The sequence below is a fragment of the Cervus elaphus genome, chromosome 19 (genome assembly GCF_910594005.1).
Source record: "Cervus elaphus chromosome 19, mCerEla1.1, whole genome shotgun sequence".
In the NCBI taxonomy this organism is placed as follows: Eukaryota; Metazoa; Chordata; class Mammalia; order Artiodactyla; family Cervidae; genus Cervus; species Cervus elaphus.
Genome location: NC_057833.1, coordinates 12,400,853 through 12,424,233, shown reverse-complemented (window position 1 = coordinate 12,424,233; position 23,381 = coordinate 12,400,853). Strand labels below are relative to the sequence as shown.

At 38.3% G+C, this 23,381-nt stretch overlaps 1 protein-coding gene across 4 annotated transcripts in view; it reads right to left on the bottom strand.

Moving 5' to 3' along the window:
* The window catches only part of RSRC1 (arginine and serine rich coiled-coil 1), a 403,298-nt gene that overhangs the window by 52,521 nt on the left and 327,396 nt on the right, over positions 1 to 23,381 (bottom strand). The gene's annotated exons all lie outside the window — the stretch shown is intronic.

The window sequence follows — 23,381 nt, the reverse complement described above, 5'->3', positions numbered from 1 at the left end:
GTCCCATGAAATAAAATACCAATTTACCAACAAATAAAATAAAATGACTGCTAATATCTTCCATAAGTTTGTTTTCTTTTTGTTAATAAGTTTCTTCTGTGTAATTCCCACTCCCTTTATCTTTATTCTCAAACTTCTATGTATTAAATAATTAAAAGAATAGCATTTTCTTAATAAATGACCCAATCAAAAAATGGGCCAAAGAACTACACAGACATTTCTCCAAAGAAGACATACAGATGGCTAACAAACACATGAAAAGATGCTCAACATCACTCATTATTAGAGAAATGCAAATCAAAACCACAATGAGGTATCATTACACGCCAGTCAGGATGGCTGTTATCCAAAAGTCTACAAGCAATAAATGCTGGAGGGGGTGTGGAGAAAAGGGAACCCTCTTACACTGTTGGTGGGAATGCAAACTAGTACAGCCGCTATGGAAAACAGTGTGGAGATTTCTTAAAAAACTGGAAATAGAACTGATACATGACCCAGCAATCCCACTTCTGGGCGTACACACTGAGGAAACCAGATCTGAAAGAGACACGTGCACCCCAATGTTCATTGCAGCACTGTTTATAATAGCCAGGACATGGAAGCAACCTAGATGCCCATCAGCAGACGAATGGATAAGGAAGCTGTGGTACATATACACCATGGAGTATTACTCAGCCGTTAAAAAGAATTCATTTGAATCAGTCCTAATGAGATGGATGAAACTGGAGCCCATTATACAGAGTGAAGTGAGCCAGAAAGATAAAGAACATTACAGCATACTAACACATATATATGGAATTTAGAAAGATGGTAACGATAACCCTATATGCAAAACAGAAAAAGAGACACAGAAACACAGAACAGACTTTTGAACTCTGTGGGAGAATGTGAGGGTGGGATATTTCAAAAGAACAGCATGTATACTATCTATGGTGGGGCAGATCGCCAGCCCAGGTGGGATGCGTGGGACGGGTGCTCGGGCCTGGTGCACTGGGAGGACCCGGGGGAGTCGGGTGGAGGGGGGTGGGTGGGAGGGGGGATCGGGGTGGGGAATGCGTGTGGATCTATGGCTGATTCATATCAATGTATGACAAAACCCACTGAAATGTTGTGAAGTAATTAGCCTCCAACTAATAAAAAAAAAAAAAAAAAACATAAAAAAAAAAGAATAGCATTTTCTTGCAGATTAAAACTACAATGATGTACCACCTCACACCAGTCAGAATGGCCATTATCAAAAAATCTACGAATAAATGCTGGAGAGGATATGGTCAAGGGTGGGATTGTAAACTGATACAGCCAGTATAGAGAACAGTATGGCGATTCTTTAAAAAACTAGGAGTAAAACCACCACATGACCCAACAATCTCACTACTGGGCATATGCCCTGAGAAAACGACAGGTGAAAAAGGAACATATACCCAGTGGTCACTGCAGCACTACTTACAATGGCTAGGACTGGAAGGAAGCTGATGTCCACTGACAGGAACGGATCAAGAAGCCGTGCTACATGTATACAATAGAGCATTCAGTTCAGTCGCTCAGTCATGTCTGACTTTGCAACCCCACGGACTGCAGCACGCCAGGCTTCCCTGTCCATCACCAACTTCCAGAGCTTGTTCAAACTCATGCCCATCAAGTTGGTGATGCCATCCAACCATCTCATCCTCTGTTGTCCCCTTCTCCTCCTGCCTTCAATCTTTCCCAGCATCAAGGTCTTTTCTAGTGAGTCAGTTCGTCACATTAGGTGGCCAAAGTTCCAGTTTCAGCATCAGTCCTTTCAATGAATATTCAGGACTGATCTCCTTTAGGATGGACTGGTTGGATCTCCTTGCAGTTTAAGAGACTCTCAAGAGTCTTCTCCAACACCACAGTTCAAAAGCATCAATTCTCCAGCACTCAGTTTTCTTTACAGTCCAACTCTCACATCTGTACATGACCACTGGAAAAACCATGGCTTTGACTAGACGGATCTTAGTTGGCAAAGTAATGTCTCTGCTTTTTAGTAAGCTGTTTAGGTTGGTCATAGTTTTTCTTCCAAGGAGTAAGCGTCTTTTAATTTCCAGGCTGCAGTCACCATCTGCAGCAATTTTGCAGCGCGAGAAAAAAAGTCTCTCCTGTTTCTATTGTTTCCCTATCTATTTGCCATGAAGTGATGGGACCAGATGCCATGATTACTAGTCATAAAAGGAATGCACTTGAGTCAGTTCTAATGAGGTGGATGAACCTAGAGCCTATTATACAGAGTGAAGTAAATCAGAAAGAGAAAAACAAATAATATATATTAACGCATATATATGGAATCTAGAAAGATGGTACTGATGAACCTATTTGCACGGCAGCAATGGAGACACAGACTTGTGGACACAGTGGGAGAAGGGGGCGGTGATGAATGGAGAGAGCAAATGGAAACATATACATTACTGTGTGCAAAGTGGATAGCCAGTGGGGGTTTGCTATGTGAGGAGGGCGCTCAAGCTGGTGCTCTGTGACAACCCAGAGGAGTGGGATGGCAAGGGAGGTGAGAGACAGCTTCAAGAGGGAGGGGACATATGTATACCTATGGCAGAAGCCAACACAATATTGTAAAGCAATTATCCTTCAACTAAAAATAAATAAATTTAAACAAATAAAAAATAAATTAAAAAAGGAAATAAATGAGGGCAAGGGAGAGAGAGGTCATAAAAGTGATCTCCTATCTCTGAAGATATACAAGAATGTCCTTACCAATTAAAAAATAACTCTAGACAGGTAATATATGGCTCTCTACAGATATAAAAACTAAACATCAAAACAAATAGACTGGAAACTTAAGTATCTGGGAGGAAGGGAAGGGGAGCAGTGACAACTGTGTTTGTATGATGCTTAAGAAAGTCTCAATTTCATTATGGCTAAAAATCAACTTTTCCTGTTTAAATAAATTAGGCTTTTTTCTTATCCCTTGCCATTTCTGCCAAAGAAATTACCATTGTTTTGGTTTTTTGTAAGTTTGTAGTCATTGGATGGAATCTGGTAACAGTGTAAAATGATTCTGACACTTTGGAGAAAATGCTAATGTTTTCTAACTTGCCAATGTGATTGTAATAAGATGCTACATTAAACAAATTCACAAATGTTAGCTGGCAAGAGATTAAATTGTCTGCATTTTCTGTATCTCTTACTTTGAAGAATTATCAGATACAACGCAAACCATTCAAAATATAAGAATACTGATTTATAGGACTGGGATGTATCAAGAAAAAGAAGCAGCCAAGAAAGTATTAACTTTGAAAGGTATACTCTTTGAAATGTGTATTCTTCATTCAAACTCTGCTCAAATGTCACCGTATTATAGTTTTCCTGAAGATACTATATAAATAAAGACATCCCTCCCCAAACTTTTCTCTCACCATGTTCTACTATACTCCCTACCACTTATCATATCATCACGTATTTCATATTTGCTTAATTGTTCATTATCTGTCTCTCCCTACTAGGATGTGCTCCATGCTTTGCTTTCTTTTATAGTCCAAGACAAGACTAGTGCCTGGCGTGTAGAGGCAGCTCAATAGCATATGCTTGTTGAATAAATGAATGATTTACAGTTGTGATAAATGCTACTAAAGGACAGCAAGGGGTGGTAGAAGATAATATCACAATGAGACTTGATTAAATTGTGAGGTAAGGATACAGTTCCTCTGAAGATACACTATTTAAGTTAATACCTGAAGTACTGGCATGTATTAGCCAGGTAAAGAAGAGGTGGAACTTTTCAGCTTTTCTAGTCCAGGGAAGAGCATCGGTGCGGGTCCTAAAGAAGGAAAGAGTTTCTTTTCCTTTTTTTTTTTTTGAACACCAGATGTCCAACTGAAACTTTGGACATTTACATTTTCAAAGGTAAAAAATTCTATTTCACACAAATGGAGTCATACAATATGTAGTCTCTTGGGTTCATGTTGTAACATGTATCAGTAGCTTATTCCCTTTTTTATTACTAAACAGCATCCCATTAGATGGATGTTTCACATCTTATTTATCCACTTAATAGTTGATGGATATTTGAATTGTTTCCACTTTTGGGCTATTGTGAATAATACTGCTACAAATCTTTACTTTCTATTTTTTTTGTATAGACATGTTTCATTTCTCTTGGATTAAATAGCTACATGAGTGAAAGTGCTGAGTCATATAGTAAATGTGTGTTTAATTTTTTAAACAACCACCACAAACTGTTTTCCAAAGGGCACCATTTTATATTCTCATAAGCAATGTTTTACATTCTCTCCAGTTTCTCCATATCACCAATAGTACTTGTTTTTGTCTTATTGATTATAGCCATATAGTGCATGTGAAGTGGTATCTCACTGTAGTATAGATTTGCACTGAGGCTACAAAATAAAGCACTAATTTATCTTTTATGAAAAAATGAAAATGAGTATAACCACTCAGATAAACTTTCTTTTGTTAAGGATTAACTAGCTGACTCCCACAAACGCAATTTGTGGGTTTATAAATGAACTCTTTTCTTTTATTCCTGGTCCATTTTTTTTCAGTAGAACTTGGTTTTCAGACAGTTCTATTTTCAGATGAACAACATCAATTCTAATGCTTTATGATTATACATGAGCCATTCTTCGAGTGTTTTTACCATTCCTGAAGTATATAAATTGACTAGGAAGTTCAGTTCAGTTCAGTTGCTCAGTCGTGTCCGACTCTTTGCGACCCCATGAATGGCAGCACGCCAGGCCTCCCTGTCCATCACCAATTCCGGGAGTCCACCCAAACCCATGTCCATTGAGTCAGTGATGCCATCCAATCATCTCATCCTCTGTCGTCCCTTTCTCCTCCTGCCCTCAATCTTTCCCAGCATCAGGGTCTTTTCAAATGAGTCAGCTCTTTGCATCCAGTGGCCAAAGTATTGGAGTTTCAGCTTCAACATCAGTCCTTCCAAGGAACACCCAGGACTGATCTCCTTTAGGATGGACTGGTTGGATCTCTTTGAGAGTTTGAAAACTCTCAAGAGTTTTCTCCAATACCACAGTTCAAAAGCATCAATTCTTTGGTGCTCAGCTTTCTTTATAGTACAACTCTCACATCCATACGTGACCACTGGAAAAACCATAGCCGTGACTAGACGGACCTTTGTTGACAAAGTAATGTCTCTGCTTTTCAATATGCTGCCTAGGTTGGTCATAACTTTCCTTCCAAGGAGTGTCCTTTAATTTCATGGCTGCAGGCACCATCTGCAGTGATTTGGGAGCCCCCCAAAATAAAGTCAGCCACTGTTTCCACTGTTTCCCCATCTATTTGCCATGAAGTGATGGGACCGGATGCCATGATCTTAGTTTTCTGAATGTTGAGCTTTAAGCCAACTTTTTCACTCTCCTCTTTCACTTTCATCAAGAGGCTCTTTAGTTCTTCTTCACTTTCTGCCATAAGGGTGGTGTCATCTGCATATCTGAGGTTATTCATATTTCTCCCAGCAATCTTGGTTCCAGTTTGTGCTTCCTCCAGCCCAGCGTTTCTCATGATGTACTCTGCATAGAAGTTAAATAAGCAGGGTGACAATATACAGCCTTGATGTACTCCTTTTCCTATTTGGAACCAGTCTGTTATTCCATGTCCAGTTGCTTCCTGACCTGCATACAGGTTTCTCAAGAGGCAGGTCAGGTGGTCTGGTATTCCCATCTCTTTCAGAATTTTCCACAATTTATTGTGATTCACACAGTCAAAGGCTTTGGCATAGTCAATAAAGCAGAAATAGATGTTTTTCTGGAACTCTGTTGCTTTTTCGATGATCCAGCAGATGTTGGCAATTTGATCTCTGGTTCCTCTGCCTTTTCTAAAATCATATAAAATCATTATAGGTGACTGGAATGCAAAAGTAGGAAGTCAAGAAACAGCTGGAATAACAGACTAGGAAGACTAAGAGCAAATCAAAAAGTTTCTCCAAACTTCAGTTCATATCATAGGCTAAAGGAAGCCAAGAAACATTATATATGTTCTGGTGAAGGATTCCTAAAGAAAATCTAATTTTGGAATAGATTGCCATTTAAAACACAGACATAATGTTTTGACAAAAATATGAACCAGTTAAAAAATGTGACTGTTCTGAAGTTGTGTTCAGATTAATGAATTAATACTACTTCGGGAAAACAGTCTGTTTTCTCTGTAACATATCTAAAGGAAAGTTCTAAACATTTCCAGAAGTTACAAAAAAGTTAGACGGGGCAATTTCTTGGTTGTTAAAATACTAAAAAGTGTTACATTTCAACCCTGAGTAGATCCAACTTCAGGGTAGTATTTTCACTCTGTTCCATTAGCTGAACAAACAAGCAAAGAATCGTCTACTACAGCAGAGTCAGTCATTGAAACTTGTACAGAAGCAACTACTGTCCACTTGGAAAATTTCTTTTTTGGAGTTCATATTAAACATTAATTTCTCAGTTATAAAATGGGATTAATACTTTCTATCTTGTGGAATTGAGTAGAGTAAGTGAAATAACATATACTTGTAAAAGTTCACTGATTCCTTCTCTGGCCTAAACTGTCCCTTTTTCATCACGGTTTATAGCTCTGGAAATACTAATTCTTTAAAGACTGCACAGGGAAGCTCTTTATAATCAAAAGGAATGACTTTCTTTGTATGTAGTAGTGGTAGCAAGTACCTGTATGGGTCTAGCACTAAGCTCCCACACCTGGATTGCTTCCTATTGCTGAGTATATATCTCAGACAAAATATTCTAACAATCTAAATATCCCCAGACAGAGAAATTCTTAAGTCATAGCACATCTGTAAATCTGGAATACTATACAACTATTTAAATGTTTTCAAAGAGCTATTAATAGCATGAGAAAATAACCATATAGATTAGTGAATTATGTAGAATACAAAATTTATATATCTGGGTCTGGAGACTGAAAAGAGAGATGGATTTGTGGAGTGAGAGGCAGGGTAAGGTATGCTTGTTACTTCACTGGCAACTTTTTACTATGTAAAAATTTGGAGGTCTACAGAATGTGGCCTCCTCTGCACAGTGAGATCTCTCTCCTCTTATTTCTTACAATACATAGTTGATACATTAAACTAACATTGTACATGCTGCATGATCTCAATATTATAAACAAACAAACAGTAGGAGGGTATAAAAAATATTAGCCTAAATTCTCTCTGGGTGATGGGATTATGTATATTTATTTCCTGCTTTATATTTTATATACTGTTCACATTTTCTACAAAATAAGTTCATATTATTATTATAAAAATGTAATTGTATTTAAAAGGATGTCTCTAGGTAAAACAAAATGCAATATACAAAGTTTAAGAAACAGATTTACAAAATATATTCCAAATAGTAAAATCAATCTAATTTAAAAAATTAACATTTAAAATTTGGCAATTTAAATCTCTTTAGCTTGATGTTTCACATCCCCAAAAGATATACGAATGCAAACTAGTTTTGTGGGGAGGGAGGTAATACAGTAAAATCCTTTTCAAAAAAGGTACCACCATAGGATAGAACAGTGGAAGATTATATTAAGTTCCTGGGCTTTAGTATTAGATTTGTACTTAAATACTGGCTTCACCAATTTAATGACTGTGTGACTTACTATCATCACTTAATCCCCTGGAATTAAAATGTCATTTTTATTTCAGAGGACATATACTTTAAATAATATGGCTAGAAGGAAAACCACATCTTTTCTATTTTCTTTCTTTTCAAAAGTTTAGTTGTTCCAGATATGGATTTTCATTTGAGATAATTTTATTTTAAAATTTTATTCATAAATTGAAAGAGTTGCATGCAAAGAAATAATTGAATATACAAAGGCTAAGGACACATAACTAGATGAATTCAGGCCATTTCCATAAATTGGATTCAAGTTTATAATCTAAATCATCATGAAGTCAGATTTGGCTCAGTTATCAAATTCACATTAACATGAATTCCATTAGCAGTTAGTAATCTGTGCTGGACTGGTTCAAAATTGGGAAAGGAGAGAGTCAAGGCTGTCATTGTCACTTTGCTTATTTAATTTTTATGCAGAGTACATCATGCAAAATGATGGGCTGGATGACTCACAAGCTGGAATCAAGATTGCCAGGAGAAATATCAACAACCTCAGATATGCAGATGATACCATTTTGATAGCAGACAGCAAAAAGCCTCTTGATGAAGGTGAAAGAGGAGACTGGAAAAGCTGGCTTAAAACTCAACATTCACAAAACAAAGATCATGGCTTCCAGTCCCATCACTTCATGGCAAACAGATGGGGAAAAAGTGGAAAGAGTGACAGATTTCTTTTTCTTGGGCTCCAAAATCACTGTGGATGGTGACTGCAGCCATGAAATTAAAAGATGCTTGATTCTTGGAAGAAAAGTTATGACAAACCTAGACAGTGTATTAAAAAGCAGAGACATCCCTTTACCAACAAAGTTTTGTATAGTCAGAGCTATGGTTTTTTCAGTAGTCATGTATGGATGTGAGAGCTGGACAATAAAAAAGACTGAGTGCAAAGAATTGATGCTTTTAAACTGTGATGCTGGAGAAAACTCTTGAGAGTCCCCTGGACAAGCAAAGGGTCAAATCAGCCAATCTAAAAGGAAATCAACCCTGAGTATTCATTGGAAGGACTGATGCTGAAGCTGAAGCTCCAATAGTTTGGCTAACGATGTGAAGAGCTGACTCATTGGAAAAGACCCTGATGCTGGGAAAGATTGAAGGCAGGAGGAGAGGGGAACAACAGATGAGATGGTTGGATACTGACTCAACAGACTTAAGTTTGAGCAAACCCGGGGAGATAGTGAAGGACAAGGTAGCCTGGCGTGCTGTAGTTCATGGGGTTACAAAGAGTCGGATGTGACTGAGCGACTGAACAACTGCTTGGTTTTCCAGTTTAGGATTCTGATTCTTATTACGTGACCTTCTTGAACCTCAACTCTCCTCTAAAGTTTGGTTCTACTTCAACCCTACTTGCTTTATGTAATGCCTAATATCCAGTTTGACAATGATTCTTTTTTTCTTGACATCAGAGATGATTTCCATTGGGTCTTGCTGATCATCCTGGATTAATAATAGTGCATAGTAGGGTACAAATGTCCAGAATTGGCCAGATCACGATTTGGTGTAAACAAACTTAGCTTTTTCTATTCAAAAACAGTGGCTAGTTATCTAATCATACTAACCTTGCAGAAGTTTAATCAGGGTTTACATAAACTATTTGCTTTGAAAACTATTTTCTATTTCATTTCTTCTTCTTACATCAAGTAATAGCTGTAATTTAGAAAACATTTTCATCATATGTTATATTAATCCTCTAATTTTCCTGCTAGTAACATGATTTAGAAAATGAAGGACATAGCCCTATTAATCCCAGGAAAGTAAAATAAGTTTATATATACTTTCAGAAAAGGTCAAGTACAGTAAAAATATCACATAAATATATTTCTAGTAGTAGAGAAAAAGGAGGTTGATTTTCTGTAAAGCTTTTTGGTAACAGAATTATTCTTGGATGTCCATTCCGAACTTCTAAGAGCAGGATTACAGCTTGTTAGTCTGCCAGTAAGCCTAAAAGTATGTTTTGAGAAATAAAATATATGGAGGATAAAATATTCTATTTAGAAACTAGGTCCAACTTCATTATTTATTATACATATTGATTAACGTGTAATCAATAATTTAATGCCCTTAAAATATTTATCTCTGAATATGTTATAGCCATACATCTTATGGTCGAAGGCAGATTATAAGGTGTGCTGTCGGAGATAAACATTTATACACTCTAATTGGATTTTGGCCATATTTCTTTTATTAGAGCAAATAATTTGCTATAGTAAACATATACTGACATCACTAAAGGTATTAGTAAGACTTGAGGGAATTCCCTGGTGGTCCAGCGGTAGGACTCCGAGCTTTCACTGCAAGGGGACATGGGTTTGATCTCTGATCAGGGAACCAAGATCCCACATGCTGCTGAGTGTGGTATCCTCCTCCCCAAGAAAAAAACTTGAGCCTTACTAACATGCACAATTGTAAGTTGCAAAAATTATTTGCATTTCATCTGTTTTCTATTAACAGGTAATTACTGTTTCCAAATACTAATACTATAATCAAGGCAGAGTTCTTACTTAGGCTAAGCCATCATCATTCTTATATTAAATACAACCTGATTCCTGCTAATCTGCTAACTTGCTAATTTCTCTTCCTGTGTGAATACTGGCTTATGTTTGACCTTCAGCAAATAGATATGTCTCATTATTACTGCTAAAAATTAAATGTAAGGTAACTTGAAATGTAGATAGTATTGCCAGCTTATTCAAGTAAACATCAGTTTTCCCCTCAATAAAGTGAAGATCTTTCAAACCTAGTGTAAAAGCAGGTTTATATTTATAATTATTTATAGATTGTTTCCATACTGTTTCATTTCCCTGAGAAGATCTTGTAGTATAAGTCTCAACACAGCACAGTATTAATTGACCCATCTTCAGCTGGACAAACATCTTTTGTGTAGATAACATACTACTATCATGGCCAAGAACTGTCCATAAAAAGAAGCTAATTTGTTGGGTAATAACTATAAGAAGGAACAGGTGGATAAAATCACTTATTTCTGTGGTATCACTACCCTTCATACAATGAAACTGATACACAAAAGGTGATTTGCTGAAAATTTTAAAATAAAAAGGAAGTTGTAATTTACCAAGTAATAATTGTGACCTACATATTTTTGGGTATTTTTCTCATTATTTCGAGAAAAACTCATCAAAATAACTCACTGAAAATGTTATCCACTATCTCACTATTTAGCCTTGGGATGACATTTACTGTTGGGCTGAGGAATGATATCAGCAGCATAAGATGTCCTTCCATTTTGTGTAACAACTAATCAGGCATCTATCCATGAATGAAAGCACCTTAATGGGAGGTGTAGAATCCAGCACCATAAGCCAAAGGGCCTGGGAAGACTCTTACCCACTTGTGTATCTGGTAACAGACAGACCTCATTATGGATGTGAAACCAGCAGGAGCTGGAGAATCTACCACAACTCCTCCAGGCCACAGCCTGGGAAAACCTGGAGACTTGAACAGAAGCCCCCGGAGAGAGATTCTGTAGAAGTCCAGCTTTCCCAAGGGGAGATTTCAGCATGTTGCTGGAGAAACAAAAGAGCTTGGATGCACTGGAGACAGAAGGAGGAGCTTGCCAGGGCTGTCCGTCACTCACGGCAACACTGCACCCCTGAACTGGCAACGACTTCTCTTGTGACGGAGAGGAAGAGCAGTGAGTGAATGTTCGGCCTCCAGAGCCGTGCGGATTGCTGTTGGAGAAACCTGTATCTCATCAGCAGCACCCAGAGGACTGAGGTAGGAACTCCATGACTCACTGGAGGAAGGAAATCAGGAAAGAGGCAGGTAAGAATGTCAGAGAGCGTGAGAGGGGTGCAGTTATGGGCGACTGCATTCAGGACTTCGGGGGAAGTTCCTTGTGTGCACTCCCACGCATGCTCATTCATTGGTAGACAAATGAGAGCTCATTCACTGGTAAATGAAGTGCTCTCAGAAAAACAGACCAGGTCTGTGGACAAGGGGGAAATCACAAACGAGCTATAGCACCAGCTTCGGAAAGCAAAAGAGAAGTTTCCAGCAACCGGCCTGGTGAATAGTAAGAATGAGAGAAAACATAAAAGCTTAAGGATTCTACAACAAGAGAGAGTAAGGAGCAGGTGTATCCATACAAGATCAGAGAAAATTCCAGATATAATAGGACCAAAACCCAGTATATTCCATCTGAAGGCAACTAGTGAAGATTTTGGAAGGTGTCTGCTACTTTAAATGCAAGAGCAGTAATACAAAACTACAATAAAAATGAAAAATCAATGAAACATACCACCAAAAGGTAAAAAGAATCCTCCAATAACTGAGCACACTGGAATTTTGTGATCTGATATAGAATTCAAAACAGTTGTTTTGAAAAAATTCAAAGAGCTACATGAAAACAAAGAAACAAAATTCAACAAAATCAGAAAACAATACTTGAACAAACGTGAAATTTAAAAGACAGAAATCATTAAAAAAAGAACCAAACAAAAAAATTCTGGAGCTGAAGAATTAAATGGATGAAATGAAAAACTACTACAGAAAGCGTCCATATTATAGTAGACCAAGCAGAAGAGAGAATAAGTGAGTTAGAGGTTAGGAACTTTGAAACAACAGTTATTAGAGAACAAAGAAAATACAATGAAAAAGAGCAAAGAAAGCCTACATGATATGGAACTCCATCAATGTACAAATATTAGAGTAATTAGGGTTCCAGAGGAAAAAGGGGGTAGAAAGTTTAGTTAACGTAATAATAGCTGAGAACTCCCCAAACTTGGGGAGAGACTTAAGTATTCATGTTTATGAAGTGAACAGATTACCCCATCCTCCATATAAAAAGACTTTATCCAAGACATAGTACAATGAAATTGTCAAAATCAAAGATTAAGAGAATTCTGAAGGCAGCCAGAGAGGAGAGGAAAAAAAACAAAAAAAAATACCAAACATTATAACCTACAAAGGAATGTCCCATCAGGCTATCAGCAGAGTTCTCAGCAGAAACTCTATAGGCCATGAAAGAGTAGAATGGCATATTCAAGGTATTGAAGGGAACAAAACAAAACAAAACAAAACAAAAACCTGCCAGCCAAGAATACTCTACACAGCAAAGTTATCCTCCAGATGTGAAGAAGAAATAGACTTGCCTAGACAAATGAAAGCTAAGGAAAAAAAAAAAAGGAAAGCTAAGGAAGTATATCACCACTAGATCTGCCTTGCAAAAAGTGCTGAAAGGAGCTTTTCAAGATGAAAAAAAAGGATGCTAATTAGTGACATGAAGACACACGAATGTACTCAACATACTGGTAAAGGTAAATAGTGAGATTTCAGAAACCTGCAGTTTTCTAGTAGGGTGGTATATTAAACATTTAACTATATTAAATATAAAGGTCAAAGGAAATGAGTACTAAAAATAACTACAGTATAACTCCTTAAAATACATAATATAAACAGAGGTAAACTGTAACATCAAATTTATAAAGCAGGAGACTAAAAAGGTGAAGTTTTCGTATGTGATCAGGGTTAAGTCGTTGCTCAGCTGCTAAGTCCTGTCCCGATCTGTGCAGCCTCATGACCTACAGCACACCAGGCTTCCTTCTTCTTCACTGTCTCCCTGAGTCTGGTTAAACTCATGTCCACTGAGTGGGTGATGCCACCCAACCATCTCATCCTCTGTCATCCCCTTCTCCTCCTGCCTTCAGTCTTTCCCAGCACCAGGGTCTTTTCCAACGAGGGTTAAGTTGCTATCACCTTAAAGTGGATTGTTTTGCCTATAAGATGTTTTATATAAGCCTCGTGGTGACTATAAAGGAAAAAACTAGAGTAGATTCATAAAAGGTAAAGGAAGGGGATGTTTGGCTCTAGGTGAGTGATCACACCACCTTGATTATCTGGGTTGTGAAGATCTTTTTTGTACAGTTCTTCTGTGTATTCTTGCCACCTCTTCTTAATATCTTCTGCTTCTGTTAGGTCTGTACCATATCTCTCCTTTAGTGAGCCCATCTTTGCATGAAATGTTCCCTTGGTATCTCTAATTTTCTTGAAGAGATCTCTAGTCTTTCCTATTCTATTGTTTTCCTCTATTTCTCTGCATTGATTGCTGAGGAAGGCTTTCTTATCTCTCCTTGCTATTCTTTGGAACTCTGCATTCAAATGGGTATACCTTTCCTTTTTTCCGTTGCTTTTCACTTCCCTTCTTTTCAGAGCTATTTGTAAGGCCTCCTCAGACCGCCATTTTGCTTTTTTGCCTTTCTTTTTCTTGGGGATGGTCTTAATCCCTGTCTCCTGTACAATGTCACGAACCTTTGTCCATAGTTCATCAGGCACTCTGTTTATCAGATCTAGTCCCTTAAATCTATTTCTCACTTCCACTGTATAGTCATAAGGGATTTGATTTAGGTCATACCTGAATGGTCTAGTGGTTTTCCCCACTTTCTTTGATTTAAGTCTGAATTTGGCAACAAGGAGTTCATGATCTGAGCAATAGTCAGCTCCCGGTCTTGTTTTTCTGACTGTATAGAGCTTCTCCATCTTTGGCTGCAAAGAATATAATCAGTCTGATTTTGGTGTTGACCATCTGGTGATGTCCATGTGTAGAGTCTTCCTGTGTTTTTGGAAGAGGGTGATTGCTATGACCAGTGCGTTCTCCTGGCAAAACTCTATTAGCCTTTGCCCTGCTTCATTCTGTACTCCAAGGCCAAATTGGCCTGTTATTCCAGGTGTTTCTTGGCTTCCTACTTTTGCATTCCAGTCCCCTATAACAAAAAGGACATCTTTTGGGGGTGTTAGTTCTAGAAGGTTTTGTAGGTACTTCATAGAACCGTTCAACTTCAGCTTCTTCAGTGTTACTGGTCAGGGCATAGACTTGGATTACCGTAATATTGAATGGTTTGCCTTGGAAACGAACAGTGACCATTCTGTCATTTTTGAGATTGCATCCAAGTACTGCATTTCGGACTCTTTTGTTGACTATGGTGGCCACTCCATTTCTTCTAAGGGATTCCTGCCCACAGTAGGAGACATAATGGTCATCTGAGTTAAATTCACCCATTCCAGTCCATCTTAGTTCACTGATTCCTAGAATGTCGATGTTCACTCTTGCCATCTCCTATTTGACCACTTCCAATTGCCTTGGACCTAACATTCCAGGTTCGTATGCAATATTGCTCTTTACAGCATCGAATCTTGCTTCTATCACCAGTCCCATCCACAACTGGGTGTTGTTTTTTCTTTGGCTCCATCCCTTCTTTCTTTCTGGAGTTATTTCTCCACTGATCTCCAGTAGCATATTGGGCACCTACTGGCCAGGGGAATTCATCTTTCAGTGTCTTATCTTTTTGCCTTTTCATACTGTTCATGGGGTTCAGATGATCATGATGGTGTGATCACTCACAATTACCTAGAGCCAGATATCCTGGAATGTGAAGTCAAGTGGGCCTTAGGAAGCATCACTACAAACAAAGCTAGTGGCGGTGATGGAATTTGAGCTATTTCAAATCCTGAAAGATGATGTTGTGAAGTCCACTCAATATTACAGCAAATTTGGAAAACTCAGCAGTGGCCACAGGACTGGAAAAAGTCTGTTTTCATTCCAGTCCCAAAGAAAGGCAATGCCAAAGAATGCTAAAATACCACACAATTGCACTCATCTCACATGCTAGTAAAGTAATGCTCAAAATTCTCCAAGCCAGGCTTTAGCAATATATGAAACATGAACTTCCAGATGTTCAAGCTGGATTTAGAAAAGGCAGAGGAACCAGAGATCAAATTGCCAACATCCACTGGATCATCAAAAAAGCAACAGAGTTCCAGAAAAACATCTATCTCTGCTTTATTGACTATGCCAACGCCTTTGACTGTGTGAATCACAATAAACTGTGGAAAATTCTGAAAGAGATGGGAATACCAGACCACCTGACCTGCCTCTTGAGAAACCTGTATGCAGGTCAGGAAGCAACAGTCAGAACTGGACACGGAACTACAGACTGGTGCCAAATAGGAAAAGGAGTACATCAAGGCTGTATATTGTCACCCTGCTTATTTAACTTCTATGCAGAGTACATCATGAGAAACGCTGGGCTGGAGGAAGCACAAACTGGAACCAAGATTGCTGGGAGAAATATGAATAACCTCAGATATGCAGATGACAGCACCCTTATGGCAGAAAGTGAAGAAGAACTAAAGAGCCTCTTGATGAAAGTGAAAGAGGAGAGTGAAAAAGTTGGCTTAAAGCTCAACATTCAGAAAACTAAGATCATGGCATCCAGTCCCATCACCTCATGGCAAATAGGTGGGGAAACAGTGGAAACAGTGGTTGACATTATTTGTTTGGGCCCTCAAATCACTGCAGATGGTGATTGCAGCCATGAAATCAAAAGACACTTACTCCTTGGAAGGAAAGTTATGACCAACCTAGACAGCATATTGAAAAGCAGAGACATTACTTTGTCAACAAAGGTCTGTCTAGTTAAGGCTATAGTTTTTCCAGTGGTCACGTATGGATGTGAGAGTTGGACTAAAAGGAAAGCAGAGTGCAGAAGAATTGATGCTTTAAACTGTGGTGTTGGAGAAAACTCTTGAGAGTCCCTTGGACTCAAGTAGATCCAATCAGTCCATTCTAAAGGAGATCAGTCCTGGGTGTTCATTGGAAGGACTGATGTTGAAGCTGAAACTCCACTACTTTGGCCACCTGATGTGAAGAACTGACTCATTGGAAAAGACCCTGATGCTGGGAAAGATTGAAGGTGGGAGGAGAAGGGGACAACAGAGGATGAGATGATTGGATGGCATCACTGACTCAATGGACATGGGTTTGGGTGGACTCCTGGAATTGGTGATGGACAGGGAGGCCTGGGGTGCTGTGGTTCAAGGGGTCGCAGAGAGTTGGACACGACTGAGCGGCTGAACTGAACTGAAAGGAAGGGGAAATAGAGCAAACCATCATGGAAAATTGCAAACAGAGGGTAAAAGAAACAATGCAACTACAAAACAGCCAGAGAACAACTAATAAGATGGCATTAGTAAGTCCCTGTGTGCATACCTGCTCAGTCCTGTCCAACTCTTTGCAACCACATGGACATTAGCTCACCAGGCTCCTCTGTCCATGGGATTCTTCAGGCAAGAATACTGGAGTAGGTTGCTCTGCCCTCCTCTGCATCTCCTGCATTGCAGGTGGATTCTTTACCACTGAGCCACCGCGAAAGTCTGTAGAAAGTCTGTACCTATCAATAATTACTCTAAATGTAAATGGATTGAATTCACCAATCAAAAAGCATGGAGTGGATGGATAGATTAAAAAAAAAAAAAAAAAGACCCAATTATACACTACAAGTCTACAGGAGACTCACTTCTGATCTAAGGACACACACAGGCTCAAAGTGAAGGGATGGATAAGATATTCCATGCAAATAAAAACCAAAAGAAAATAGGAGTGGCTGTACTTATATCAAATAAAATACCTTAAGCAAAAAAACAATAACAAGAAACAAAGAAAGAATATAATGTCAACTAAAGTCTCAATTGGTCAAGAAGATACAACAATCATAAATATATATGACAAATATATACAGTCATGACAATAATTTTTTTGGATATGATACCAAAAGCACAAGTAATAAAAGCAAAAATCAAGTGGGAATGTAACAAACTAAAAAGTTTCTATACAACAAAAGAAATAATCAACAAAATGAAAAGGCAACCTACAAAATGGGAGAAAATATCTGCAAGCCATATATTGGCTAAGGGATTAATATCCAATATATATGTATATATAAAATAAGGAAATCATATAACTTAGTAAGAGAAAAACAATCTGATTTAAAAAGGAGTCAATGAGTTCCTCAGTGAGTCTGTTGAGGAACTCAGTAGACATTTCTCCAAAGAAGACACCCAAATAGTCAGTATGTACATGAAAAGATGCTTAACATCACTAATCATTAGGGAAATGAAAACCAAAACCACACTGAAGTAGCACCTCACACCTGTCAGAATGGTGACAATAAAGAACACAAGAGACAACAAGTGTTGACAAGAACGGGGAGAAAAAAGAACTTTTTTGTGCAATGGTGGTGAGAATGTAAACTGGTTCAGCCACTATGGAGAATAGTAAGGAGGTTCCTCAAAAAATTAAAAATAGTATATATAATCCAGAAATTCCACTTCTGAGCACATATCCAAAATAAATGAAAACAGAATATTGAAATGGTATCTTCATTTCCATTTTTATTGCAGCATTATTCCTGATAGCCAAAATACACGAACACCCTATGTGCCTGTTAATGAATGAATAGATAAAAAAGATGTGATTTATATACATGCAACGAAATATTATTCAGCCACAAGAAAGAGAGAAGTCCTGCCATTTGTGACAACATGGAAGGACCTTGAGTTCATTACACTATTTGACTGAGATAAGTCAAATAGAGAAAGACAAAAACTATATGATATCATTTATATGTGAAATACAAAACTCATTTATTTATTTATTCATTTTGGGGTCTTTGTTGCTTTGCATGGGCTTTCTCTAGCTGCAGCAAGCAGCAGTTACTCTCTAGTTGCAGCGTCTGAGCTCCTCATTGTGGCGGCTTCTCTTGTGGAGCGCAGGTGGTAGGTGCACGGGCTTCAGCAGTTGCAGCTTTTAGGGTCTCGAGCTCAGGCTCAGTAATTGCGGTGCACGGGCTTAGTTGCTCTGCAGCATGTGGAATCTTCCCAAATCAGGGATCAAACCCACATCCCCTGCACTGGCAGGTGAATTCTTATCCACTGAGCCACCAGGGAAGACCCCAAAGAGCCAAACTCATAAAAATAGTGGTTACAAGGGGCTTGGTTTGGGAGATGTTATAAGGGTACAATCTTGCAACTAGTAGACAAATAAGTTCTAGAGACATAATAAACAGTGTTCATTTGAGATGTTTTTCTTCTAATCTATCTTCCAGTTCTTTAATTCCTTTTTTCTTAAGTCTTAAGATTAAGTCTTCACTAAGTTCTTGATTTCAATTAATGTATTTTTCAGTTTATACTTTCTCTTTACTTTTTTAGTTTCCATTTCTCACCTAAAATTCTCAGTATCATCTTTTATTTCCATGAATATTAAGCAGAGTCATGTTAAAATCTGCATCAACAACTCAATTATCTTGATCCTCCATAAATCTGTCCCTACTGACTGCTGTTTCTCTGATCTCTTGCTTCTCACTGTTCTTCACCTTGTCTTGTTTTCTCATATGCCTGGTGATTCTTAACGGATGTCATACAGAAACAACTGTAAAGATAATTTGAGGATTAGGATAATGTTACCTTCTTCCAGAAAAGGTTTATATATGGTTTGGTAATTAGCTAGGGGCACTGGCAACCTTGACTCATCTTAATTCAATCAGGAATTGAGATGATTCAAAACTGGGCTTCAGCCCCCATGGGTGCCTGACTATTTCTGGTTCCTACTTACTTTTAGGGAATAATCTATTAAGATCCAAACCAAAAGCCTGATGGTTTTATCAGAGTTTTCCCTTCCCTGACGAGCCCTCAACTCTAGATTTTGTCTCTATACCTTCATGAAGCTCTCAAAAGCTCTGCTCAGATTCTTAGCTTTTCAGTGACCTTTATAAGAATTGACATCACCTTTTTAAGAATGCTACTACTGGAATAATTTCTAGAGGAAACCTAGCTCCAGCTGCTGTGCTAACATTATTTTCTTTAAAGAGGGACCTACAGTTCTCTAGCCTCTCTCTCATGCCTTCAAACATATCTTTTAATATATTGACCAGATTTTCTGTGTTCTCAGAGGAAGGTGAGTTCAAATAAGCTCATCCTACCACATCATCTTTGTCCCATAAATCTCGATATGTGGTCTTATATTTTCCACTGTGATTTCCGTTTTTCACTTATGGATCACTGAAGAGAGCTAGTTAAAGTATTTTAAAAATTAATACTAAAAGAGCAATTACTATGATTTTATAATGTCTATAAAATGGTTTCATATCTACTGTATCACAACCACATCCTTAGATGGTAGAGAGATTATCGTTCTTATTTATTTTTTCATCCTTATTTATTAACAGACAGGGAAAGTGGGCTTAAAGGGACCACTTAAGACCATACAGAGGATAAGAAAACATTACTATCCTTATTTGAATTTACTGTATTTCATCGCTGTCATGTTTGTGTCTTCCTCCTCTAACAGCTCTTCCAATGTAGGGGACTCAATTTCTTTTTTCATTGCTCTCTTCATATGGTTTAAACAGTACCCAGTATGTACCAGACAGTCAGCATATTTTTTAAATTGATAAAAGGTATAAAAGAAATGAATAATAAAAGAATGATACTCTTTGTACTGCAGTTCTGAGTAATGAAAATTTATATTTATACAGTCCTATGGAGTTATGAAATGATTTTTAAACACTTAATGCATTTCTAACAATTCTAGATAGATTTTTATTACCTTTACTACTTTAGAGTCACAGTGAAGTTAAGAGACTCAGTCACAGAACCAGTAAATGGCAGGGCTAGGACTCTGAACCTCATTCTCTTACTTCAGCTACAAAAAGATGGGGCTCTTTCCACTACAGTATAATTGACTCTTTATATTGCAATATATAAAAGCCTCTTGATGAAAGTGAAAGAGGAGAGTGAAAAAGTTGGCTTAAAGCTCAACATTCAGAAAACTAAGATCATGGCATCCGGTCCCATCACTTCATGGGAAATGGATGGGAAACAGTGGAAACAGTGGCTGACTTAATTTTTTGGTGCTCCAAAATCACTGCAGATGGTGATTGCAGTCATGAAATTAAAAGACGCTTACTCCTTGGAAGGAAAGTTATGACCAACTTAGACAGCATATTAAAAAGCAGAGACATTACATTGCCAACAAAGGTCCGTCTAGTCAAGGCCATGGTTTTTCCATTGGTCATGTATGGATGTGAGAGTTGGACTGTGAAGAAAGCTGAGCGCCAAAAAATTGATGCTTTTGAACTGTGGTGTTGGATAAGACTCTTGAGAGTCCCTTGGACTGCAAGGAGATCCACCCAGTCCATCCTAAAGGAGATCAGTCCTGGGTGTTCATTGGAAGGACTGATGCTGAAGCTGAAACTCCAATACTTTGGCCACCTCATGCGAAGAGTTGACTCATTGGAAAAGACCCTGATGCTGGGAGGGATTGGGGGCAGGAGGAGAAGGGGATGACAGAGGATGAGATGGCTGGATGGCATCACTGACTCGATGGACATGAGTTTGAGTAAACTCTGGGAGTTGGTGATGGACAGGGAGGCCTGGCGTGCTGAGATTCATGGGGTCGCAAAGAGTCAGACACGACTGAGCGGCTGAACTGAACTGAACTGAACTATATTGCAATGGCTTCCACAGGTTTCCTCCAGACTACACACCTGTGGACATTCAATATGTATGTCAGCTTTCTAACGTTTAATTTATAGTGAAAATAGCTGGTTGAAAAGAAAGCTGTAGCTTTCATTTGGTCTTGAAATTTGTGTTTGCAGAGCAGAGAAATATTTAAATTGGTAAGCAAAAACATGATGGTCATTCACTGGAAGTCTAAAAATGGTTAAATAGGTATCAGTGCATCTGCATTCATATACATGAACACCTTACTGAAAATAAGTAAAATGTTATCCAGATTGGCTTCCAAGCCCGTACAGAGTACAGTTGTGCATATGAAGCACAAACATTATTAGTGAGCTATAAGGAAGAACCCTTTGCACTGTTAAAAAGTTAGTTAAAAATGAACTAGCACACATCACACATTTATTGGACGTGTCAAAACTGAGGAATAAATAGCTGATGTCATGTAAACATGACAGATAAAACTATATGCAAAAGAAACGTTTAAAATATTTAACAATCCAGTTCTTGCAGACAAGGAATCAAGTGGACAATAAAGGACAAATCACTGCTGAGGGAAATAAGACAGATGGCTAGGCTAAGTAACAGTCTGTTCTTGAGTGATTTTTAGACTAAATAAGAAGTTGAGGGATAAAAATATGAAGTAAAGCAATGGATCCTAGCTAAGCAGATAAATTTTCCTCTTAAAGCAGTTCTCTAACATTAGAGCTAGTGTGTTAAAAGGCTATACAGATATATAAAAAATACATTATGAAATATGTAGAATTATTAAATCTGATACATGGGAATACAAATTTCCTATGGATGTGAGAGCTGGATCATAAAGAAAGCTGAGCTCCAAAGAACTGATGCTCTCAAACTTTTGAACTGTGGTGTTGGAGAAGACTCTTCAGAGTTCCTTGGACTGCAAGGAGATCAAACCAGTCCATCCTAAATGAAATAAGTCCTGAATATTCATTGGAAGGACTGATGCTGAAGCTGAAAATCCTATAATTTGGCCACCTGATGTGAAGAACTGACTCATTAGTAAAAACCTTGATGCTGGAAAAGATTAAAGGCAGGAGGAGAAAGGGACGACAGAGGGTGAGATGATTGAATGGCATCACCAACGCTATGGACATGAGTTTGAGTAGGCTCTGGAAGTTGATGATGGACAGGGAAGCCTGGTGTGCTTCAGTCCATGGGATTGCAAGGAGTCAGACACGACTGAGCGACTGAACCGAATTGATTGATTTATGTAACTGAAATAATAATCGAGATCTGCTTTAGATTGAAAAAAAAGTTTAATATGAGATTTCTTATGAAAATTTTCACCAAAACCAAACAGCCTATAGAATCAATTATACTTATATCAACAATCAGGCCAAGCTTATTTAAAACAATATTAATTTCATTATATTTGGTCTATATTTGGTCAAAATGAGGGCAATTTTAGAGCGAAAATTTTCTATTTCAACAGTATATCTTTCTGAATATTATATTCTAGTGTTGTTTAATTGTCTTTGAGATTTTATATTTACTGCCTAATCTCTCCTGATATCTCAGCCAGTAAAGTCTGCAGTGCAGGAGACCCCAGTTCGATTCATAAGTTGGGAAAATCTCCTGGAAATGTAACAGGCTACCCACTCCGGTGTTCTTGGTCTTCCCTTGTGGCTCAGCTGGTAAAGAATCCACCTGCAATGCAGGAGACCTGGGTTCACCTTGGGTTGGGAAGATCCCCTGGAGAAGGAAAAGGCTACCTACTCCAGTATTCTGGCCTGGAGAATTCCATGGACTGTACAGAGTTGAACATAACAGAGCTTCTTTCTCATAGTACACATCACATAAGATTCACTTTTTGAATGACTCCTTGTTACTATGTTACATTATTGCAAAGTTTAATTGAATTAATAAAGAAAAAAAAGGGATATTTAAAATCTTGGAATGGAACTATCTAATAAAGTAAGATGGGTGTGGGGGTGGTAAACTTTCAAATTCTTCTTTGCACCTAAGAAGAGAATCATACTATGTATTATTACAATGTGCAGCCAATTCAGGAGAGAGCTAGAAGGACAATCCTTATTTCTACTTAACTTACTTATGTCAGCATGCCAACTGTATAAAAACTGACTGCTAAATGATATATCCTTGTGCCTGTTCACCCTTCTAACTTCACTCCAACCTTCTTATAATGGGTGTCCAGAAGGAATAAAGGGTGCCTCAGAGCCCCAAACATTCATCTTTCTGGTCTTCGGCAAGGAGCCACCGTGGAGGGAAAGAGGGATTGTAACAGTTCTCTCGGGATGTGGCGCGATATGGTATCAAGTGCGCTTCGTGCCAGGGACCTCAGAGCAGGGGGGAGCCAGGACCTCTGAGAGAAAGGAGGCTTGGCTCTGGGTCCAGGCTCTCAAGGATGCTGTGGACTTGACAAACAAGTGTTTCCCACTGACCAGCCAGTCACTGGGGAGAAAAGCAAGTAGAGAC